This window comes from Sus scrofa, chromosome 18 (assembly GCF_054392235.1).
Source record: "Sus scrofa isolate SSC_HxYL_T2T_F1_AM1 chromosome 18, Sscrofa_HxYL_maternal_Yorkshire_Landrace_v2.0, whole genome shotgun sequence".
NCBI lineage: Eukaryota > Metazoa > Chordata > Mammalia > Artiodactyla > Suidae > Sus > Sus scrofa.
Window position 1 is genome coordinate 38,444,589 of NC_139400.1, and position 25,412 is coordinate 38,470,000.

The following is a 25,412-nucleotide window of genomic DNA, read 5'->3' on the forward strand; positions in this document are numbered from 1 at the left end:
TTATGTCCCTTCACAATGAGCAGTTGGAGGTCTAGCAGTATTGTCAGAATACCAAGGTGCCTGATGGTTCTACCATCTACTTGGTTTTACTGGGAACTACATTTTCAGACCCTCCTTCTTTATGTAATTCCAGATTGGAGTTGGCCTGAAGACAAACTATGTGAGTTATGGGAGGCAGAAGAGAAGCAGCAGTCATTATATCTGAAGATTATTGTCAGACCCAGGGATGCTGTTTGGTGCCCATTTGTTTTTGCTCTTCCCTCCTTCCTGATGCTGGTCATCAAAAGTGACCTCAGCCTTCTACAGGACACTTTACTGACAATTCACAGAGGTGGCAGCCATGAAGAGCCAGCAATCTTCCATAGACATCGAGGTCACATCCCAGCAGCAGAATAGCAGCTCATGTGTAAGTTCTGACATGTTCATAACTTTTTCCTGTTCCTCAACTACATTTTTTGCATATTTATCTTCCAGCTTGTCCCACAATTGTGTAAATACTAATTCTTATCATAAATTTCTTCTTGTGTATAATTCGTAGTAGCTCTGCTTCCCAGATTGAATCTTTTTAAAGCTACAACTAAAGTATATTTTCAAAAAGAACTGATTGAAAAAAACCACTGCTTGAAACTTCTTTTATTACTTGAAGTTGTTTGATTTTGAGGTTTTTTTTTTCCTGACCTCTTCATAGTGATCACTAGTGCAGAATGATGATTTTTCTGTGCCTAAATAGGAGAAATTGTCAGAATAACTAAGATGAATTTCAAGAAAATTCAGCATTTTGTTTTTATGTTACTAAAAGAAATCAATATTATTTGTATGTGAACATTTCAATATAATCTAGTGCTCTAGAACTGCCTGGACTATAGAGAGCCAGTCATGAAAATCTCAGATGCCTTGGGACAGGGAGGAAGGACCAAGCCAGATTGTGGCCAAAAAAGACGTTTTCTTCCTGCTGGCAGGTGGAGCCATCCTTGGGGTGAAGTGTATGGCATGTAGGTTCTTGTTGAAAGAACAGCTGTGGACAGAGGTCCTGATGTCATTGGCTCACTATGGACCTTGTCATGAGTAGGTCAAGAACAGGAGTGAGTGGAAGGTGCTTATTCTTACACTCCTGCTCTGGAAAGAGAGTGGACTTCAACTCCAGACATGATAACAAAGAGGTATTGACTTTGTTGTCCATATTGAGAAATGAGGCTTGATCTAGAAAGGGGTGCACCTGCAGAGTACTTTCTGGGTTTTGTTTTTTCTGCTTTTTTTTTGCCTTTCTTTCAAAGCCTGCGAAGGAGACCGTGAATATCTTCTATTCAAAGAAGAGAATGGCAAAGGAGACAGTGTTAGCAGCCTTGCCTGCAAAGGCAATGCTATTGGTGTTGTTTATTTCTTTGGTGGGAATACCCTTTCTTCTTATATTTGCCTGGCAAACTCTGACTCTCCCTTAAAGGTCCAAACCTAATGTTGGAGGGCTTCCTTGACTGACCTTCTCCCACCCTACCCTGTCACATACCCTGGGCAGACTGACAGATTGCTTCATCTCTTTTCCAGTGGCACTTCATACTCCTAATTTAGCATATCTTGCAGTGTATTGCAATTCATCTTTTTTGTTGACATTATAACCCTATGATATATTAATTTGTGGGATTTTTTTTGTGTCTTCTCCTTTATGGATCAAAAAGCAGTAAAGCAAAGAAAATGAGAAAATCTGTCACTGGCGACAGGAGGAAGTGGGAGATTTTACATTTCTTAGAGGGGTTGCCTTGTTGCATATACAACATAACCCAGCTTTACATTTTCTTGATTAGTCAAGGCACCAGAAATAACATCCTTTCAATCCATTGCCTAAAATAATTGGTATCTATGTATTTGCAAAGTTTTAAAAAGGCATAAGCAAGTCTGGAAATTGGGCTTTGTCCCCTGAAGACTACTCTGCAGGCATAGAAGGCATTGGAGATTGTGCTCTGGGGGCAGAGCCTTCTCTTATGCAACCTGCTTTATGGGCCTCATGACCCTTGACCCATGCTGTGTAATTAATAATCTTTCCCTTCTCCTGGGAAACAAATGGGATTAGCAAATGGTGCCAATGTCGATTACTCTTAAGGAAGTCACACTGAGATGAGTGTCTCCTTCCCAAAGAACATATTCTACAAACCACACAAAGGGAGAATCATGCAATATATGCAAAATTCCTGGGATGACGTTTTTTGTCCAGCTAACATGCTTGCTAACTGTTTTCTATCAAATACTCACAAGGTATCCACTACTTAGTGCCCCAAAGGAGGCAGAAATGTTGGAAATTGAATGTGTCCATTAAACCTATCACAAATGAGGTAGAGTGTGTGACTGGAGGGTACCACCAATAAACTACTCTCATGGGCCTGGAGGCGGAGACTTTTGCCTGGATGTCACCCAGGACAGAGTACACCTGTGAAGCACTTGCCGATCATGCTTATGGCTCCTGGGTGTAGGGTGGGGAGAAGCCCTCTTGCCATCCTAAGACCATGCCTGCCAGGGGTCCTGGACTGCTCAGGCATAGAAAACCCCATCAGCTTGTGTTTGTCTCTGGGGTCCTGAAATTACTTTCTAGTTACAATGAAAAAAAGTGAAATGAAACCTTACTTAGGAAGGATCCCTAATTTCGGCAATATTCTGAAACATGTAGCAAGGGCTTGGCTTTTGAAGGACAGAAAAATCCTTCTGAAGGGGTACTAATACACAGTTGTTGCAAAGTCTTTCATGATTATATGAGTCAAGTCCCATGGGCTTTGTCTGAGACTTGCTACTGGGCTGAAGTAACTTCAACAGAAGCCCACTCATTAAAGAATCAGGCACAGCACAAGGTCCTGCAGGTCAGAATAGCTCAAATGAAAGACTTATTTACCTCTGATGGCCGTGGTAATGTAGCCAGAGTATTTGGAATAAGATTGAAGAGGGAAAGACAAAGGTGAAAATTAAGAAGCAGTTCTTTGTGTTAGGACTAAGGGATGAATCAAGGCTACATCCTAGGCATGAGCCAAAAGGTCAGAGGTAGGATGACTGGCACTTCTGTTACCTGTTACCTGTTTCCTAGGTCCTCTGTCTTTCTTTTTCTTGGTTTACTTTTTCGTTTTTGGTGGGTAGCTTCCTGGAAAAGGGTGCATGTGGTTGGCACATGTGGTGTGGTGGTATGTGATTGTAACCGCAGATTGGTGGTTACTGGAGGGGGAAAGGGGTTGATGGGTGGGTGAAATGGGTGATGGCAGTCAATTGTATGGTGATAGGTGGTAACTAGATATTTGGTGGAGATGACTTTGGTGTGTATATAGATGTTGAATTTTCATGTCATGCACCTGAAACATATAATGTTAATATCAATTTTACATAAATTTTAAAAAATTAAAGGAGAAAAAAAGAAGATGCATGTGATGACAATTTTTTAAGACACTTTAAGTCTAGGTGTATTTTTATTTTACTCCGTTACTGATTGATACTTGTGTAGATGCAGAAGTCTAGGTTGAAAGACAAGTATCCATTATCTTCTAGCCTCATTCTTGTTCTTGAAAAGTTTGCTAATATTTTATCTGACTTCCCCTACTCCTATTCATTTTCTCTCTTCTCTTTTCTGGGACTCCAAAATTGACATGTTAAATCCATGGGATTTATCTCCTAGTTTTTTTTCATATGTATATATGAAATAGATACAATGCCATGCATCATGACATCTTTGAGGATCAACAAAGAGGTCAGGGTGGAAGTGAGGGAAACAGTCTCAAATATATTTGTCTTAATTATTTTAAATAAGTCAAGAGGTCTTAATTTAGTAAAGGATCTTTGACAATAGAAGTAGAAAGGAAAAAACTTTTTTTGGTAAATTCAGTAATTTTTCTCCCTTACTTGGAATATTATTTATGCCATCTTTAGCTCTGAAAATTTGTTTGGATAACTTTCTGGGTAACTTTGGGTGAATTTTATGTGTCCTGTGTCTTTGTTTTTGTTACCTAAAATTCTTTGACCATTACTGTCCTCTTTCCCCCACATCACCAGACTCCAAGCACCAAAATCTTACCCATCCATCAAGGCCCATATTAAGTATTTCCTTACTTAAGCAGTCTTTCCTGATTCTCTCAAGAAGCTCAATCTTTTTCTCACTTAACATGTTAATTGTACCTTTCTGGTGATACTTACTTTGTTCTCAGTGGAAATATACCTCCCTATCTTCCTCTTACACTATATGCTTTTTGAGGGCGAAAATCATGTCTTGCTCATCTCCATATCTTCTATTATACTCAGAAGACTCCCAATAACTGTTGTTAAAATGAGTTTCATATCACCCATCTGTAAGTCAAAAGTCCATAGTTTTATTAAAAACAACAACAACAACAAAAAATCAAAAAAAACTTTGTAATGTGTATTGGAATACATGTGTAAGTATCCTTCTTAAAGAGAGTTGTATCCCTGGATAAAGCTGTTTCCCATTCTATCATAAATGACTCTCATCTTTTCTATTCCACCTTTATTATTAGCAGAGACTTTCCATGTTTATCAGGTTTTGATAATCAGAATTCTTTTCCTTGGTTAAGTCGTTTAAATTTGATAATCCTTTGGAAAAGTACCCCCCACACCCCAGCAGCCAAACAAAATAACTCACAAGGTTAAACTATTAGCTTTGAAATGGCTTTCATTATTTAGCTGGCTTAAAACTCTCTAATGTTTTGAGCATGTCAGTCCACTGGAAAGGGCGAGCCAGGTGGAATGGAATCTTAGTTCCCTCTCTTTATTAGGCTGGTCAGGATAAATGTCCTAGGAGCAATTTTCCAAAAATTTGTTTTAAGTCTCTTGTGACTTGGAAAATGAGCAGCTTCAAATATCTTTCAGGATATTGTCCTGTATGTGAACTTTAGATTACCTATATTTGAAGGTTTAAAAAAATCTATTTAAGGTGCATTTTGGAAAGATCAGTGATGACGGTCTGAGCTAAAAGCCATTGGTTCATATTTCCCTAGTTCTCGTACTGTTTGTCATTAGTAAATCTCACACCGGACATTTGTCCCATCTTATAAACATAAATGACACTCTTGCCTTTATTTTTATATTTTAGCTTCCGTTAAAGTAAGGCTTAGATGTCCCTTTTTTTCAGACAAAGATCAGATCACCAGAAATAAGCGTAATGTTAAAAATTTATTTAGTGACTGAATTAACTTTATCTGCCTCTTTAAAGGACCATATATCTCCTTGTGTATTTAGGAAATTCCTTGAAACATACAACATATATATTATTAGTTTCTCAGTGAATAACAATTTTGGAATTTTAAATATTGTTAAGATAATTCATGTCACACTGAGAAGTTAGCTCTTTGAATAGTGTATTCACAGTAATGTAGTTTACCATATTTTTATCATTTATTCGTCACAATAACTCTATGATGTGTTCAGAAAGTACACATAACATACATTCATATATAATTTGATTATTTTATTCAAAGAAATCCGATATGTGCTATCCTTTCCTGACACGTGATTTGAATAACTTTTTTTTTAACAGCTTTTTTTCCCCCCCCAATTTAATCTGGAAACAAATTTCATCAAGCTTGGTGCTAAAAGTCTATCTGGTGAGAATGTTTCCAATTATATATATATACACACACGCACACGCATATATATGTAGATAGAAGATCAGATATCAGTCAGTCACATTTAAATTGAAGTAGTATTTTTTTGTGTTTGTTTTAGTAATGTGACTTTGCTTGAATTGAATATAGGTTTATAATCATTTACCAGCCTAGAAATAGCTAAATACCTGATTTTCAGATTAACATTGAGATTCCATTTCTGCCTGTTTGATGTCCTTACATGACTGAAACCAAGTAAGCTCCATATTGCTTGATTGTAATGTTCATCTGGCTTCCTGCCATGTAAATGGATGTATTAATACTCAGTTCTCAAGAGTGTTGTGAAGTTCAGTTAATTAATGTTTATAAAAGCTTCTTGAGATTGTCTGCTGAAAGATATTATGTGTGTTAAAATTATATAAAAAGCCAACATGTAGAGCACTCTAGAAATTGTTGCTTAGCAAAGATAAAATTGCCCTGAATATCTATTAGCCATCCCTGTATCAATGACTTCTGGTTTCTTTAATTTATTATAGTATTTTATTGGATGGTACATAAAGATGACTTAAAGCTGCATCATCTCTTTTCATGGTAAGGAATTCTTTATGAAATTTTGGTCAGAGAGGTTTAGGTAAAGCATTTGTCTGGTGTTCATTCAGGCAGAAAATTCAAATCAAAGATCTCATATAAAGTAAAATGTTAGCTGGAAGATTCATTCTTGTTCCCGACTGAGTGCCCATGTGGTAGGTATTCTATTTGTTCCTTGACATCTAATCTCCATTTCTCTCTCATAGCAATAGAATGCCTAATTTTTTGCTGGGCACATGGCCATCCCGAAAAATTCTACATATTGTCCACCTTTCTTACAACTGAATGTGGCCTCTGATAACTAAGTTCCAGTTCACAGAATGTGAGCAGAATTAATCTGTAAAACTTTAGGTTGCATCCTGAAAGAGAGGACACACCCTTCTTTCTGCCTTTTTACATCCTATTGTTTGGGAAATAGATGTAGTGACAAGCCACCTTGGACATGTGGGTGAAGAAACCAGCCTAAAGATAGAGGAGCAAGAAGAGAAGACAAAAGGAACTTGAGTCCCTGAACAACTTGTAGAACACAGCTGCCATAGCAGCCTTATAATGCCTATTTGTGAATGTGTTTAAGACATTAGTTTGAGTCTTGATTATAAACCACTGATTATATCCTAACTTATTATCCCTATCTTTACAGAAAGGGCAAAGTAATTCAGTTTTTTAGGCCGCCCACCAAATTGTCCACTCATGGATCAGATCTCATTGAAAAGTAGACTGTAATTTTTATTTGTGTATTGGGTACATTAAAAAGTTTTAGTTTGGGGGTATGACTCCTCATCCTAAAATGCATAAAGAAAAATGTCTTTAGTTGTGCCCCCAAACAGACTAGCAAGCTCTACTTTGAAATGGCTTCATCCTCTGAAAGCCCTGAACATTATACACTTAAAACTGAAAAGAAAATATTTAAGTTAAAATTATGCAATTATGATACATTAGGCAGACAAACCATCCTGACTGACTATTGCACTCTGTCCTGCTCTCATTCTTGTATTTATTACCTGGGTGGGTTAGTGGCAGTAATTGAATCCTCTACATTGTAAAACCCAAGAAACTAATTCTACATTTTTTTTTTAATGGGTGATTTTTAGTTTAAATTCCTTCAGAGTTCAAAATTTATTCAGAATTCTGGAAGGTGATACTACTGTAACAAATGCTTTTCAGGTATAGTTTTTTTTTTTTTTTTTTTTCCATTTTTGCAACTCTGTGGGATATGGAGTTCCAAGGCCAGGGATCAGATCCGAGCTGCAACTGTGGGAATGCCAGATTCTCAACCCACTGACTACCAGGCCTTGCACCTGTGGCTCAGTGCTCCAGAGATGCTGTGGATCCCATTGCCCCACAGTGGGAACTCTTTTTTTTTTTTAATTTTTTAAGCTGCGCCTGCAGCATGCTGAAGCTTCTGGGCCAGGAGTTGAAACTGCGCCATGACAGTGACTAAAGCCACATAAGTGACAATACCAGATCCTTATCCGCTAGGCCATCAGGGGACCCCCAGGTATGATTTTCATTTGCTTTTTTTTTCTTTTTAGGACCGCACCTGAGGCATATGGAAGTTCCTGGACTAGGGGTCAAATTGGAGCTGCAGCTGCCGACCTACACCACAGCCACAACAATGCCAGATCTGAGCTGCATCTGTGACCTACACCGCAGGTTGTGGCAATGCTGGATTGTTAACACACTGAATGAGGCCAGAGATTGAACCCTCATTCTCACGGATACTATGTCAGGTTCTTAACCTGCTGAGCCACAACAGGAACTCTTCGTTTACTTTCTTAAATACTTTTTGCTCTCATATGAATGGGGAATATATGTACCCTTCTCAATTTTTTAAACATATTTGTGTCAGTAGCTCTGTGGATATATAGCAAGATAAACTATAAAGGCAAGTATTAGTACAGTTATTATAATAACTGTTCATGGTGATATTTATATTCTTCACAGTATTTGACTACTGGAAATTCATCTATATTTACATTTCATTAAGGCATTAATTTATTTCACTGAATGTAATCTATTACTATATAACAAACCACCCAAGACTTAATGGCTTAAAACAGAGCAGTTATTTTGCTCACAAATATGAAATTTGGTCAGTGTTCAGAGGGGACAGCTCATTTCTGCTCCATGACACACTGGTTAGGAAAGCTCAGCTAAAGGTAGAGGATCTATTAATTAAATGTCTGGCAACTTGGTGCCAGCTCTGAGCTGGGAGATCAGCTGGAGCTATACGCTAGTGGCCTTGGTTCATTTCCCTGTTGGTTTCTCCACAATACTGCTTGAACTCCTTCCAACATGGTGACTAATTTCCAAGAGTATGTATTTGAAAAGACAGAAAGTGGAAGATATCAGTCTCTTAAGGCCTGGGCCTGAAAACTGGCACAGCACCTTTTCTTTTGTGTTCTATTGGTCAGGCAGTCACAGAACCCACTGAGATTCAAGAAAAGGGGCACAAATCTCATGAATTTGACTTTATGAATGTTAAATATTTGTGAACATATTTACTCTAAAGTGTATTAAACATTTTAAATTAATAATGAAGACAGAACACAAAGAATAAGATAATGAGCAGTTGAATTCATTCTTCCTATGAAAAAAGTGACAGAATGTTATGAAAGGAAGTAGTAGAATGGATTGTTGAGTGCTCAGAAATGCTTGGAATCTTGTATTCCAGTGTATTAGATTCTAGCTAATCTTTTTGAGCACATAATATCTAGAGAGTAGCAGTAACAGTATATGGCAGACATAGATGTATCTATTCTCTCCTTCCTTACTAAGAGAAAGTAGACCTTACAGTCTAGTCTAGATTTCTTTAAATATGATCTTAAAAATCCTGTATGTGGTTAAGCCACAACAATTGAGTTTCTGTTGCATAAGTCAACCAGTTTCTAATGGAATTACTGCTCTAAACAGTCAGCAATAATTATAATTACTATTAGAGATTAACAGTATTACCACAGGATCTGTAAAAGCAACCACAGATTTGCCTCTCTTCACTGTGTTTCTTTATGAATAGAGGAGTTACTTCTTTGAATGCCTTCTTGCTTATACTCATGAGGCAAAGTTTTGGGATGTTCAGTAAGTATGGGCTCTTTGTGACAGCATGACATGCTTCTTACTTCTTATTTGCAGCATATTTAACCCTGCTTTATAATGAGCAACATGGTATACTCAGCAGAGCATTCCATCTAATAGTAATATACTTGATTGCAGCAAAAATAAATTTGATGAAGTGCTTGCAGTATGTCAGTGATGGAACCATTGTTATAACTGATGAGGTACAATTTTGGCTAAGTTTGGAAGATACTTTATACTATATAATTTTAAGAGCTATACCCAAAGAATAGAATAGTATAAGTAGATTGAATATATAGTCAAAGTAAAGGATATGGATTTGGCTGCTTTAACGGCGACCAAATAACAGTGACTTAAACATGAGAGTTTATTTTTCTCTCATGAAAATTCTGAAAAGTAGGGGGTCAGGGGAAGGATGATAGGCAGTTCTGTTTCAAAAGAAATCCAGGTTCCTTCTAAATCATTACAGACCATCTCTAGGCTAGAGTATTTTCATTATCCACGTGGTCAAAGCTGGCTCATTACCACCATGTCTATATTGTAGACTTCGGGGATGGGAGAAGTTAGAAACAATAGGCAGGTTGCTTCCCAAAGGAATCTGATCCAGAAATTGTCCACATCCTTTCTGCTTACATCTCATTGGCCATTTTAAACAAGCTGAATGGTGTGTAAGAAAATGGATCTAAGGAGAACCCCGTGTGTCCAGCTAAGGAGGAGAAAGCTCTATAACTTAAAAGAAGGGGGGGAGATGAATGCTGGAGGACAGTTACCTGCCACTTTTATAGTGACTGTGTTATCTGCTTCAGAGGAGGGATGGTCTATCATGATGGCACTTAGGCTTTTATAAGGAGATGTTAAAGTGAACATTTGTTCATCTGATATTGAAGTCCAGTGGACCTGCCCTTAATCAGCACGATTTTTTGCTCTCCAGTTCTCATTAATACCAAATGACTTACAATTGCCTGATTTCTTTTTTGTTTTGGCTTCTAGATTCCCTGTGTTCTGTCACCATCTTGCCCCACCACTGTATTGACCAAAACTTAGCATTCCTTGGTTTTAGTATGTGTATTGAAATACCCAAAGCAATTTTGAGTTTAATAAACTTTCCTGAGGACTAGGGATGGTGGTAGGTGATGAGGGATCACTTGTTCACAGAATTTTCCACCTGTTCTGTGGCTTTTACTCTCCCTCATTTCCCTTCTCAACTAAGCTCTGAGGTGAGTTCACCCACTCATTTCCAAATTGTCCCAAAGACCTCCAAATTCCTTTCCTCTTTAGACAGAACTATTTTTCTGTTCCTCTGTGGCCTTCAGCCCACACCGGACCCTTCTACTCCAACTATTACTTCTAGCAAAAGTTGTTTTCTCCTTAAAGTAATTATAGTACCATTTGTTGAAATAATAAATTTCCCCACCTCATAATAAAATGAAGTCAACTTGTACATTTTCTGCAAAAATGGTGAGGAGGACATTGTTCATTACATCACATAGTTTCCTCTCTATAGCTCCACATCAGAAAGTTCTTTTTAGATTTCAGTGCCAGAAAAAACTTTGCTTCTCCTAAAGCATGCTTCTTCCTTTCTGATAACAAGAGCTATATAACTTATCGTGCTTTCTGAACTTTACAACTCTAAGCCAAATTTGCAGCTCTATCTTTGCAACTATGTTAAGCATACAATTAGCATATTTGTATTTCCCTCATTTGCTTGGGCCATTTTATATGTCTATCATATTGGTCTGCCTTTTCAAATCCTTTTAAGAGACAAGATGAAAAAATGAGTTGATAAGAAGTAAAGTATAAAAGCAGCTTAGGGAGTTCCCGTCGTGGCTCAGTGGTTAACGAATCTGACTAGGAACCATGAGGTTGTGGGTTCGATCCCTGCCCTTGTTCAGTGGGTTAAGGATCCGGCATTGCTGTGAGCTGTGGTGTAGGTCACAGACACAGCTCGGATCCCGCGTTGCTGTGGCTCTGGTGTAGGCTGGTGGCTACAGCTCCAATTCGACCCCTAGCCTAGGAACCTCCATATGCCACAGGAGCAGCCCTAGAAAAAGGCAAAAGGACAAAAAAAAAAAAAAAAAAAAAAAGCCGCTTAAAGGTCATCTAAAGCAATAGCGTGCAGTATTTTGACGCCCTTCCAACTCCTTAGATAAGGCTAAAAGTCCTATGGACTGCTTACTCTATTCATTTCTACTTTTAAAGGGAAAAATAACTCAGTGAACATGCTATATTTATATTAAGAATGAAAAAATTTAGAATTTAAGACTTTCTAACTCACATGGTAGTCTATACCAGACACTTGTGTACCATTTTAGATCCCTTTGACGTTATTTGTCTCCAAGAGTCTTTGGTCTCTCATTCCACTCACTCCAGTGGTCATTATGGTGACCTTCTTGGTAAGGGCTTCAGCTGATTTCAAGAGAATACCACTCTCTGCTGTAAGCACCTGTCCTTACCTTCCTACGGACTACTCATCTTCTGCTCTGGTGCTTCCTTCTAATAGTGAGGAAAAGGACACTATAGGATCTGTTTGGTGTCTAGAAATGAGGAGCCAACACCCTGTGGTTAGTTTTGGGCCACTCATTAGGCAAGAATACCAGACCATCCAAAACTGGCCAAGAAGTAGGGAATCTAGAATGGATGATAGAGAGAGGAAGATGAGGTGATGAATAGCAATTACAGTTTTATTATACTGCCAACAGCAGACTTAGAACTGAAGCTGGTTTCACTAGTTTTCTTGCCATAGTCTCCTGCTTTGCTAGATTGCAGTCTGTAATAAAGTAGTGGCACACATGCTTAACTTCTGTCTCTGCTTTCTGAGGAAACTGGCTGAGATAGTAGGTTTTAGAAATTGGTCCTTGATCATATATACAAATGAAAATCTGTAGCAGTGTTTATCATTTCCATGTAAGAGACTAAAGAAAGATTTTATCCTCACCAATGGACCACACACCATTCTCTGACAACCATTGGTCTATAGGATTTTATCAAGAATCGTCTCATAGAGCTCTTGAGCTCTGGAGTTGGAATTCTTTGGACAATTTATATTACTTAGTTGTCCAACAATTAGGATTGATGAATTGTATTTGAAAAGTACTGTTAAACTATCTAAAATTCTAAGTAGAAATTCCAAGAAGGCAGGCAGCCCTGGGACAGCATTTTTATTGCTGTTTTTTGGGGGGAGACAAGTTATCATAATGGAGCTGGGACTGACCATAGATTGGAAAGGTGGGTTGGAAGTCTGTATTGGGTTAGATACACCATTAAGATAACACCATGTGTGAAGTTTATGGGAACTAAGAAATCACAGAAACTTAGGTGAGAACATAGCAGATGCTCTTACATGGGACCAGTAGTCAAGGTCCAGGAAGCAGGCCAGAATTAGAATTCAGAAGTAGACAAAACCACAGGCTAATGCACCTGGTCAAAGTCAGGGTGTCAATAAAGGCATCCAAGGGACACTCGGAAATTGAGACGTAATCTCTTTTAGACAGGCCAGCCTTTTATACATACTTTCTGGGTCTCTCTAGATTTCTAGAGAATTAGTGGCCCAGGGTCTGAGGCTTAAAGACTCATGAAAGACAGCAATTCCCTACACACATAAAATTGTGAGAATTTTAAAGAAAAAGAACTTCTTTATCTTTTGGAGAAATCTCAATGACTTAGAATAGATTATTGTCAAAGGGAGAGCAATTCAAAATCAGGAAATGCCATGGTTTTTATGAGCCTTCCTTCAACCTTCTCTGGAGCTCTTGGCTTTTTATTTCCAGTTTGTTCTCTGAGATGCAAACACCTCTTTAGGGACCTAACATGGTAATTTCTCAGCAGTTAGTTGACTGACATGAACTAATTTAAAGTAAGACTGATAAAGATCTATTTTGTTCTTGGTTTATGTTATAAACTGCCCTCTATCTTCTTCTGATAACTCCTGTTGATAGGAAGTAATTTACCAGAATAAATGGGAAGCATGCTACTGTTTTAGAAGACAGACTGATAATCCATATTATGTTAATTATTATTTCTTGTCAGAAGCAAAAAGCATGAACATCCTTAGATTCTAAGGGAGAGTAGAACTTACATTTTATTATATATTTTTGTCTTCTTTAATTGTAAGAGTTGCTACTTATTGTTCCCATATGGCAGATGAGGAAAGTGAGGCTCTGAGAATTATGCACCTTATAGAGTTGATAAGCACAGATTTGACACCAGATCTGTCAGGCTCCAACGCCTGAGCTGTGTCACTATATCAAAGGCCTTCTTGTTATTTCTATAAGCTGCCTATGCACAAATGACAAGAGAATCTCTATGAAGTTTTCTTTTAGAAAAATTTACTCTTTTATCACCACTCTAAAATTAATGTGTACTTGATTTAGAAATTCAGAAGACTGAAAAATTTAAGTGAGCCAATATCAGTGAAATTGTTTAAAATTATTTAGCGCTGTCCACTCAAATATCATATTTATATAAAAAAGGGCATTTCTTCATGTCCTTAAAAACTAATATGGTTTTAACAGAAAATCACCTTGTAAAGTGCAAAGTATAGCTAAAAGAAATGTCTTTTTATATAGTGGAAACATTCATTAGAATAGGAGAAATAACAAGGAGCTGTATATTCAGTTTAAGGGAAGAATCATGAAATCTCGGTTGCCAGAGGTCTGAAAAGTCTGAGGGACTCTACCATTGCTTCAAGCAACTTAATTCCTTGGAAATTTAATCACAAACAAGCCCTACCTATCATTAATGGAAGCTACCACAATAAACTGACCTCTGGGGCTTTATCAGCAAGTCCAGTCCTACATGGGCATTGGAAATGTCCCAGTTAAAAGCAAAGCATATCTAGATGCCTTTTGTAGCATTTTTTTCTGATCCATAAATATCAATGGTCTGCAAATATATTATAGTTAGGTCTATTTTACAATAGGAGTGAGTTGTATTAAATGCTTTCTAATCCAGAGAGATTGGACATTAAAATGAGGTTAGAAATACTATGACAGATGCTTCATTATTCACCTATATTAAGAGAATATTCTCTTTTTCATTTTCTTTAAGGGTAACATAGACATCTGTTTTTAACATAGAGCCTGTGTCATGGTTTAGTTATATCATGTATCGATTCATATCTGTAGCCACCTTAAATTATATATAGAAGTATTTGAGATTATACAGATCAGCTGTAAGAAATATAGGATTTATATTCACGACTAGAAATCTTTTACTTCTAGTCATGGAAAAATTTCCCCTCAAAAATGTTGCTAAACATTTTGTGGTATAACTTTTTAAAAATAATCAAATAGAAAATATGGCATAGCATGCATAAGTGGCTTCTTTATTCAAAAGTTATTTAGAGAACCTTTTAAAAAAAGTTTCCAAAAATGAGATAGCTGAAATAACCTATAGAGCACACAAATATGCAAATATTTTTTTAAGGAATTCTAGGGAAAAAAGCTAAGGAATAGGTAGTTCATGTACATTAATTATACTTTTGTTTGTTTGTTTGTTTGTTTTGGCCATACTAACAGCATGTGTAAATTCCTGGACCAGATATCAAACCCTTGCCAGAGCAGCGACCCAGGCTGCTACAGTGATGAAGCCAGATCTGCTGAGCTACAAGAGAACTCTTGTGTTAATTATTCTGTAGGTAACTTTTCTTTTTGAAAAAAATGATAACATTTAAGAATATTAGGAGTTCCCTAGTGGCCTAGTGGTTAAGAATTTGGCGTTGTCATTGCTGTGGCTTGGGCTTAATCCCTGGTCTGGAAACTTCCACAAATTGCAGGCATAGCAACAACAACAACAAAAGAATATTATGATTTACTTATATTCTTTTCTCTTTTTAACAATTCCCCAAAAGTTTTCAATAGTACATATCCTGAGGTAAATAACAATATTCTTAAAAACTCAACTTCAAATGACACTATTGATTTTTTTTATCCTGTTAAAAGACAGTATTTTCTGCAGGTTTTAACAATATGAATTAAACTATAACATAATATTAAAATATCTATAGGAAACAACTTCAGGAGACTTAAAAGATCTCATTGAATGAAACTGTATCTTAATAGAAATGTACAGAAATGCCTCAATTGATGGAGATATTTGGGTCTTAGCTATTTTACTTGATTATTTTTTTAATTCTTATTTGAAGAATAAGTGTTTCACCTTAATTCTTACTGAAAATCTTTGATGAATATATTCATAATATTTGGTGTCATGAGAAGTACAAAAACATTAATCCCTTTGGCCACTGTGACTTTCCAGTATGTGGTATTGACCTTTCTGAATGTCAGTAATCATTGTCTGGTTGGAGATTGGGATGAACATATGTAATTTCAGCACATAGCCAGGAAATTTATTGTTTTAGTAAATCTTTGACATAACCTTCCTTTCTCAGGATGAACTTCTTTTTCCTTCTTGTCAAAATGGAGTTCTATTAATGGTTTTGGATTGGAATTATTTAATTGACAATAGATAGATGTTTGTTCAAATAGGATTTTACTGTGTTCCTTTTTTGTTTTAGGTTTTTATGCTTTCTATTATAGTTGATTTACATTGTTCTGTCAATTTCTGCTGTATAGCAAAGTAATCCAGTCACCTTCTTTTTTTCACATTATTCTCCATCATGTTCCATCACAAATGACTAGATACAGTTCACTGTACTTTACAGCAGGATCTCATTGCTTATCCACTCCAAATGCAATAGTTTACATCTACTATCCCCAAACTCCCAGTCTACATGCACCCCTATGTTCATTGCAGCACTATTTATAATAGCCGAGACAAGGAAACAACCTAAATGTCCATTGACAGATGAACAGATTTTACTGTGTTTTTGATGGGATTTTGGTGAGTACAGAGCTAGACTGCAGAGGCCTAGTCCATTCACTGGCAGTGATTTACTCAAAAGGGTATAGCTCACAGTTGGGGAATGAATAGGAAGAAGTAACCTGGATGTAGAGCTGGGTCTTGAGTGAGAGTAAGCTCTTTAGCATTTAAGCACTGTTGGAACTTCTGGCTTGACTTTGGAGATAGAAGTTCAAATATGGCAGGATTGCTACCACCAAAAAAACTAACCAGATGCACAGTGGTTGATTGGTTCTGGAAGACCTTTATATATTGATGCTTGTGAGTGGAAGATTCAACATGGGGAAGGAAGGCTAGGAGACATTAGGGCCTGTAGGTATAAGCTGGATTTAGAAAAGGGTTCCAATACTAAAGAGACACTGGGAAAGTAAATAAGATCAGCAGATGTAACTACATAGTAGAAAATCAGGGAACACCAGATGTAACTATATGTGGTAAAAGAAGATGACAGCAAATATCTCTTCCTCTGCTCCTAGTTATGGAAATATGGGGAAAATATATATTTTAAAGGTAAACCAAGAAAGAAAATAAATATCCTTGGTGCCACAAATGAGGAAGGAGTATAAAGTCTGATTTGCTGGGAAAAGACGAAGGCATGGTAGCTCACAAGGGTTTCTTAACCAGACTGAGATTTGAAAGTTGGGACTAGAGTTCAGTTCTCAGAGACAGGATATGAGGCCCCAATGAGACAGACACTGGGACAATCCCCTGCATCATTGAGCGTCTTAAAGGACTGCCCCTGTATGAAATGGAACTAAAGAAATTCTACCCTTTGGGGCATGCCTGAAGTGAGTTACACAAAGAAGTCTGCAAGGAATTGAAAAGACAGCACAAAGATGTGTGAGTCCTGAATTTACACCACTCTTGGTGCAGGAATCCCAAATTGAGAAATTAACACCAATATTGTACTAGAACTCATGAACCTCCCAGGTTTCTGGAAGAAGCAGGAGTGGAACAGCTCTTAAAGGATTATCCCACAAAGCAGAGCACATGGGAATTTAAAAAAGAAAAGAAAAAAGAAGAGAAAACTACGAGAGAGAAAGAACAGCTGCAATAACCAGGAGAATTTATACTCCAAGAGCTAGAGATTAAAGAATGGTCTGAAATATAATAGGCACATAAAAAAAAGCTTAAAGAGATAAAAAGAAAGAGTAACAACTATAATAAAAAAATAAACTGGTATGGAAAAATAAAAGGCATAGTTATAAAACACACATAATAAGTGAAATGAAAACTAAAATTTTAAATATCAGGTTAGGCCCACAGGATAAATGAATTGGGAGCTATTCTAAAAAAATCAATTACTATGTAGCACAGAAAGATAAAGAAGTAAAAAAAAATTATGAAGAGAGATATAAGATAGATAAGGAGGCTGGCATAGGAATTCCAGAAGTGCAAAACTGAGATAATAAGAACAAGGTTGTATGATTGCAACAACTTTTGTAGACCTCAAGCATGACAGGACTCCTCAGTTTGACAAAATACACTAACATGTGAGTGAGATAAATAAAAACAAATCCAAACCTAGGCTCCTCAAAAACAAATGAAAACTCTTCAAAGCTATTAGGTAGAAATGGAAAAAAAAAAACAAAAACAAAAAACAAACCAAAAAAAAAAAAAAACCTAGGAGGACCGACATTTAGACTGAAAGAAATTTTCTCACTGAAACTAGGTTCAGGAAACAATGGAATGCATTATTTATTTATTTTTTTTAGGACTGCACTGGTGGCATATGGAGGTTCCTAGGGTAGTGGTCAAATTTGAGTTGTAGTCACCGGCCTACGCCACAGCCACAGCCATGCCAGATCCAAGCTGTATCTGAGACCTACACCACAGCTCACAGCAATGCCAGACCCTTAACCCACTGAGAGAGGCCAGGAATCAAACCCACATCCTCATGGATACTAGTGGGGTTTGTTAACTGCTGAGCCAGGTTGGGAACTCCTGGAATGTATTTTTAAATGTTGGAATAAAAAAGAGGTGGAGTGTGTTTCTTTACTGCTTGATTCTGGGCTCAGCCCTTGCTGTGCCAATACAATGAAGTGAAAATAACAATGTGCCAGTTTCACACCTAGGCCACAATTGAGTTTTCTCTTTGCTAATGCCATTGTCTTGGAGAAGAACATGCCTGGGCCAACTCATTGGTCCCAAGAGGAAGATATGAGACGTGAAGAGCAGAGCTGCCCTGAACTGTGTATGGAGGACACAAGCTGAGATCCATGAAAATAAATCATTGCTTTTCAAGTTCTTGAGTTTTGGGGTGGATTGTTTTATTATTTTTCTGTTACTGATGTAGCTAACACAAACTTAGTGGTTTAAAACAATGTGAATTTATTCTCTAACAGTTCTGGAAGCCCAGAATGTGTCACACAGGGCTAAAATCAAAGCACTGGCAGGGATGTTTTTTCTGGAGGCTCTAGGGGAGAATTTATTTCATTGATTTTCTAGATTTTGGAGGCAGCCCACATTTCTTGGCTCATCATTCTTGTGTCACTCCAATCTTTTGTTCTGTTGTCATGTCTGCTTTTGTAGTCAAATCTCTTTCTACCTTCCCCTTATAGGAACATATGTTTAGGGCCCACTTGGATAATCCAGGATAATCTCATCTCAAGAACCTTAATTTACATCCGCAAGGTCCCTTTTGCCATATAAGGTAACAGTCACAGGTTCTGGGAATTAGGATTGGACACTTTGGGGAGTAGGAATGATTCAGCAGACCACAGTTGTTATATAGACTTTTATTTTTATTTTTATTTTTTTTTTCAGAGAGTCAAAATTCAAGAGGCTTACTAGGCAGAGATCAATACTGAAAGAATCACTGAAGTTCTATGTAGTTAATAGACAGTATTAATATAGTGATTAAGCACAGGGTTTTTTAGACAGACTGCTTTGGTTTAAATACAAGTCCTGCTACTTTCTATATGTGCAAACTTGAGCAAGTTACTTACCTACCTGTGACCCCTGTGACTGAGTTTCCTCATGTGTAAAATGAGAATAATGGTAGTAGTACCTACATTATGGGTATTAAATATATTAATATTGGTAAAGTGCTTCAAACATTTATAAGGCTCATGATAAGTGCTATATACATGTTTTAAAAATAACAAAATAAAAAAGAAATAACTCAGAATAAAGGAATGGATAGATGTGTCATTTCACTCCCAATCTGGTAGTAAAATTTAAAGTACCTGACAACAGCAAGTGCTGTAATTACTGTGAGGGAAAATGAGAACTCAAATGCAGGAATAGTTGTGTAAATTGATAATACTTTCTAAAGCAGTTTGGTGATGTCTAATTTAATTGACAATAAGCCTATCTTAATAGGCAGCAATTTTGGTATTTACCCAAGCAACCACCTACCAAATATGCACACGGAAACACACAAGAATGGTCACAGACTTTTATAATAGTATATAGGGACCCTGTCTATGATCAGATTCTTCAGAAGCAGAATCTGAGACAGCCATGAAGGTATATAGCATTTACTGGGGGTGTGCTCTTCAGGAGAAACCTGTGAGAGAGTGTGGAAAGCAGGGGCAGGATGGAGAAAAGCCAGAGAAGATGTAGTCTCAGATGAAGAAGTATAGTTTTGGTCAGATCGATGAAGGACTCCCTTCCTTGAGGTAAGGGCGTTGTTTTGAACCCTCCACCTGAGGTGCATATATGGGGTGAGGTGGTATCTCTAGGACAAGGTAGTTCTTGTCAACCAAGAGGGACCACTGAATAAAGGTGCAGCTGTGAGCTGTTAGCAGCCAACACTTAGCGCGAGCAGCTGGGGGTGAATATACTGTTGGAAGAAGAGAGATTTGAGTGGGACACTACAACTCCCCTAAAAATGCAATGCAATACAACTAAACCTAATATTCATCAGTAAGAGTGTGGGTAAAAAATTATGGCATATGCATACAGTGGAATTCTATATAGAATTTAAAGTGAATGGTTGAAATTTACATGTATTATATGGATAAAGTTTGAAAGTGCAATGTTGAATGAAAAAAAGCAAGTCGAAGAATGGTACATGTAAGTTGTACGTATCATTTATGTTATCTTAATAGCATATAAGAAAATATGTATTGCTAGGGTTGCACAATATGTAGTAAAGATACAATTGTAGATTTATGTTAACTTTGTTAGGATAGTAGTCCTTCCTAACCTCTAGAGATTAGAAATGGGATAAATAGGCCTTCAGGTGTGTCTGCAACGTTTTATTCAATATGATGCAATATTAATATTTTGTTAAGCCATGGATTGAGTACATTTAAAAATAATATTCTCTTCAATTTTCTGTATATTGGAAATATTTTATATAAAATAAATAAAACAAAAAAATTAAAAGGAGGGGACCAGGTCTTTGGACTATACCAGTTCATTTGGGGATTGGGAAAGAATAACTGAGGTCCTTTTATACACATAAATACATGGCACTCAGGTGGTCCATCAAGGAGACTGCGGGTGCACAGAGGCTATGTTTGGGCTTCTAATCATGTCTTGGCTCTGAAAACACTGAATCAGGAAGTATAAAGGCCCAGACTTAAATGGTTGGTCAGTGGATCAACTTCAGAGAGCTGAATGGGAGAAAACTAGGGAAAAGATAGTAAGATAGTAGTGTAATGACAACATCTTGAATAGAAATGTTTAGCAAATACTTACTGAATCCTTAATATCTATCAAGTAATATGCTAGGCTGGGGAATCAATGATGAAAGACTTTGCTTTTAACTTAAGGGGTTGAGAATCAAGTGGAAATCTTACAAGAAATGAGAGCCTGAATTTAGGAGCATCTTTCCACTAGAGGCTAACAAATATATTTTTGGCCAGAGTCTTTTGTTTCTGAGTCCAAAATCCCCAAATGATTTCTGTGTAATTCAAGTCCTCTGAGATATTCTGTGAAAAAGGGGCTTTGTAGTCAAACATTTGAGGAAATGCTATATGCCGTATTCCCTTCTTGGAGAGTAATAGCCAATTAGCATAGAAAAGTTATCAAGATGAATTATAGAAAAAAAACCTGTAAGGAGATGCATATCCGCAAATTATTTGACATGAAAATAATTTTTGGGGGGAGGAGGGTAATGCCTATACCAGTCCTTTAGTGTTTAGTAGAATTTACTTTGGTCCAATGTAGTTACATTATTACTAACTTCTTTGCAATATTTCTAAAAGGTTTATTTGAAAAATTTTAAACTTTCCTTCCAATGTTTCTAATTAAGTGTTTAAACTCTAATATTGTGCTTAAAATATTAACTGGATGTTTAGTGCAGTTATTTTATTTGATTTTATAGGGAGAATTAATTCTGTGAAGTTTTCTGCAAGTTATTTTAGTTCTTCAAAATAATAGCAAGGCAGAGCATTTATGGTAGGCATATAGACCTTTGTACTTTCTGAAATTTGATTTTATTGTACCTCCTTTAAATGTCTAGTATAACACTCAGTCTTCAGTCTTTTGAACAAATGTATCAATAGCCTTAAATCAGACTACCATACTGAAATATATTACTGTGTCACAACCACTTGCAGCTATACACTTAACTGCATCCTATAAAATGAACCAGGAGGTATAAGTTTACAAACATAACATCTGAGGTGGTGGTAAGATTAGAGCTAAATAACACGTGTAATTTAAATTATTAATATAAAGCCATGAAGGGCTGTAGTTTTAATATACTGTGGACATGGGGCACTTGAGGATTAATGTGCATTCCCAATAAATATTTTCAGTTTTAGATGACATAATACAGCTTTAATTTTATCCATAATACACACACATATTTTTTGCATCTTTTGCTGGAAGATGGGAATATTCAACTAATAGATTATCTAAGTTTAAGAAAATAATAAAAACTTTTCACTTCAGAGGATAGTTCTTGGTTTAAAATGGTTGCTCCTTGACTATTTACTATCTAGTTGAAGGGTTTTTTTGTTTGTTTGATTAATTTAATCCTCCTCTTCCCAGAAATTACAATGAAATTAATTAAATATGGGATATGAAGCCAGTTGCCATTTAATGAAGTGTACTGTTATTTATTTTTTAATTTACAAAATTATCTGTTTTCAATAAGTCTCTCAAGTTTCTCAAGTTAGTGAAAAATTTTCTTGTATGTGTGTGACCTTGGGTATGCTACTTATGAGCTAGGTAATTTTAGACAAGTTATTTGACCTTTCAGTGTCTCTCTTTCCTTGTCTTTAAAATAGGGATTGTTGTTGTTTTGACTATTAAGTTAATGTAATATATGGAAAGTGTTTAGAATACATGAAAGTCTATGGCATATAGAAGTATACTATAAATGTTAGTTGTTATTATTATTTTGAATGTATACTGGAAATACTATAAATTATTAGCAATACACTATTACTTCCACCAAAATCTAAATCACAGTTGAATATGATCAGATCTATTAGCTTAACACATAAAAACAAATAGTTTAGAGATTGTTAATAATTGCTTATTTCCTATTCCTTTTTTTGGGGGGGGTCTTTTTAGGGCTCACCTGTGGCATATGGAAGCTCCCAGGCTAAGAGCCAAATTGGAGCTGCAGCTGCTGGCCTGTGCCACAGTCACACACAGCAATACCAGATCTGAGCTGTGTCTGTGACCTATACCGCAGCTCATGGCAATGCTGGATCCTTAACTCACTGAGTGAGGCCAGGGATAGAACCTGCATACTAGTCAAGTTTTTTACCACTGAACCACAATGGGAACTCTATCCTTAATCTTTTTAAAAGGAAAATTCTTGAAAAGAAATTGGGTAAGTGTTTATGTTTGGAGGGGTGAGGAAGGCAGTTGTTGGGAACTCTTTTTCTTTGGTCTGCTCTAAAATTTGTATATTAATTTTTAGTTAGTATCAAGAGTGCAAGTGCCCTGTAGCTTATCACCCATACTTCCCTCATCTATCATCTTTTACCTCTTAGCCTTGTTTCCATGTTTTTCTTTTCTTTTTAGGGCTGTACCTGTGGCATATGGGGGTTCCGAGGCTAAGGGTTGAATCAGAGCTGTAACTGCTACTAGATCCAAGCTGTGTCTGCGACCTACACCACAGCTCACAGCAATGCAGGATCCTTAACCCACTGAGTGAGGCCAGGGATTGAACCTGTGTCTTCATGGTTGCTAGTCAAATTCCTTTTCTCTGAGCCATAATGGGAACTCCTCCATCTCTTCTTAATAGCCAATCCCTGATTATTTTTTACTCCCTACTGGCAGATAGACCAGTAGGCAGTATCACCAAACTTTGGAAGGCAGGTAAGGATAGTGAAATAGGTGAAAGCTGTATAAATGGTATGCTATAGGTGAGAGTGGAGCTGGGAGGAAGATGTTGCCTTCTTTTAATCCTTCCATTTACATCTCTGAACTTATCAAAATGTTTCTTCATATATTTTCTAGTCATCCTAAGTATACATAATTTTGTTTATATTTTCAAAGCTATACTCTTAAAGCAGAAGTTACACAGAAGCTCTGCTCACTGAACTTTAAAAGAAATTGTTTAAGTGAGACTATCACTCAAATAAGTAGAGCAATGAATAAAAGTAATGATGGTTATTTTTTAAAAGTTTAGAAAAACTGTATTAGGAAATTAGTTGCAATGTGCAAAAATATGAAGAACCACAAAATATTTTTTACATATAATAGAGAATATATTCCTTAAAAAAGGAATAAAGACAAGAAAAGCTACAAGTAGATTCCTGCAATAATGTATATTTGGATATACTATGTATCAAGTTATGTCTCTACAGTCACAAATATATACTAAAATATACTAATATACTTCAGGCCATTGTCAAAGACACCATGAGATGTAGGTTAGTGCTTGGGACAAGAGTTAAAAAGATAAAATATTCCAATCATTATATTTTCTTTCCAACTTCCTTTCTAAACCTATAGAGATTAGAAGAAGGCAGGAAGTATACGTAGTAGAAGTGGAAAATCAAGCTAGGATTTGGAGGACCTGGCCCTGAACTATAAAGTAAAATTTATTAAGATATTTAGGTTCTTCAGCATTTTAATCAATAAACTAAATGATTACAGTGATATAAGTTACCAGTTTTGAGAACAGAGGATGGACAGGTTATTGAATGAGTGTATATGTACCTGTCACACATAAATACACAATATTAGAGATGTATTTTGCAGTTAAGGGGGAGAATATACATTAGCAAGAATGTGAGTCATGGAGAAATTCACATGACAACAATTTTAAAAGTATAATGCTGTTAGCACGAGCAATACTGACCTAGATTCTTATTTTATTCTTTATAACCAAGCAGCTGACATGAATACAAAGTCCCATTCAAGGTCATTGGAAACTTTGAACTTGGATTGGCTCCAGGAGGACACTGGATAACACGATAATTGTTCCCCTGAGTGCCAGAAGTTTAGTAAGGTTCAAAGCTGGTAAATATTTTTTTTATAGAAATTTAACTTACTATTTCCTACCATTGGACTGTTCCAAAATTTACTTTATACAAATTAAAACAGTGGCTACAAAAAAAAGATGTTATACAGAGGCCATAAGTATGAGTGCTTTTTAAACCCTTGAGAAGCTAATTTCCATGTCCAAGATAATGTTTCAAAGAGATTTCAACATGTTTTCTTAGGAGGGCAAGATTTCAAAGAGGAAAATTAGCAAAGCAAGGTAACTGTGATACTGCCATCTGGAGTTTTCAATTAGCATTTCTGACTAATACTTTGGCAAAATTACACACAAATATTTCCAGAGTTGAGAAATAATCTTGTGGCATTTTCTGTTCTTATTTAAGGACACAAAGGCATCTAAAATAATACAGAGAGGTTTGCAGTTTTCGGCTTAAGGGAGTTGGAAGGTTCTGTTTTTATTATCATGCTTAGTTATTCCATGTTGTTTGTATGTAAAACAGTATAATATTTAGAACTGGTAAGGGAAATGACTGACCCCAAACTTGTAAGTCAGTGGCTAGAGGATGATTAACATACGCAGTTGTTGGACTTCCCGTGTGGCTTACAACATATGCAGTTGTCTAAAAATAGACATATTAGACCAAGAGATGATTTAAATAAATTGTTATTGGATTTTAATTTTTAAAAATGAAAATGAGCTAAATGGGCAAAATGAAAAACCTTAGAAGCACAAATTGTGGAACCGGAAAGTGCCTTAGAGATCTTTTCCAATTGCCTCATTTGACAGGAGAGAAATCTGAGGACCAGGAAAATGAAATGACTTTCCTGGGGTCACATGGAAAGTCAATAGCAGAGCTGGGATGGTACTCAGATCTCCTAAACTCCTGGCTATGCTCATTCCCCGAGAATGCTTCAAAGAGTATTTATAACATTTAATTACAGTTT

At 36.5% G+C, this 25,412-nt stretch overlaps 1 protein-coding gene across 3 annotated transcripts in view; it reads left to right on the forward strand.

The window, feature by feature from the left end:
- TFEC (transcription factor EC) overlaps positions 1-25,412 on the forward strand; it is a 631,163-nt gene that overhangs the window by 7,453 nt on the left and 598,298 nt on the right. For all 3 annotated transcript variants that reach the window (XM_085006038.1, XM_085006034.1, XM_085006036.1), the window contains exon 2: positions 134-406. The gene's annotated coding sequence lies outside the window, so the exon portion shown is untranslated. The remainder of the gene's footprint in view (positions 1-133; positions 407-25,412) is intronic.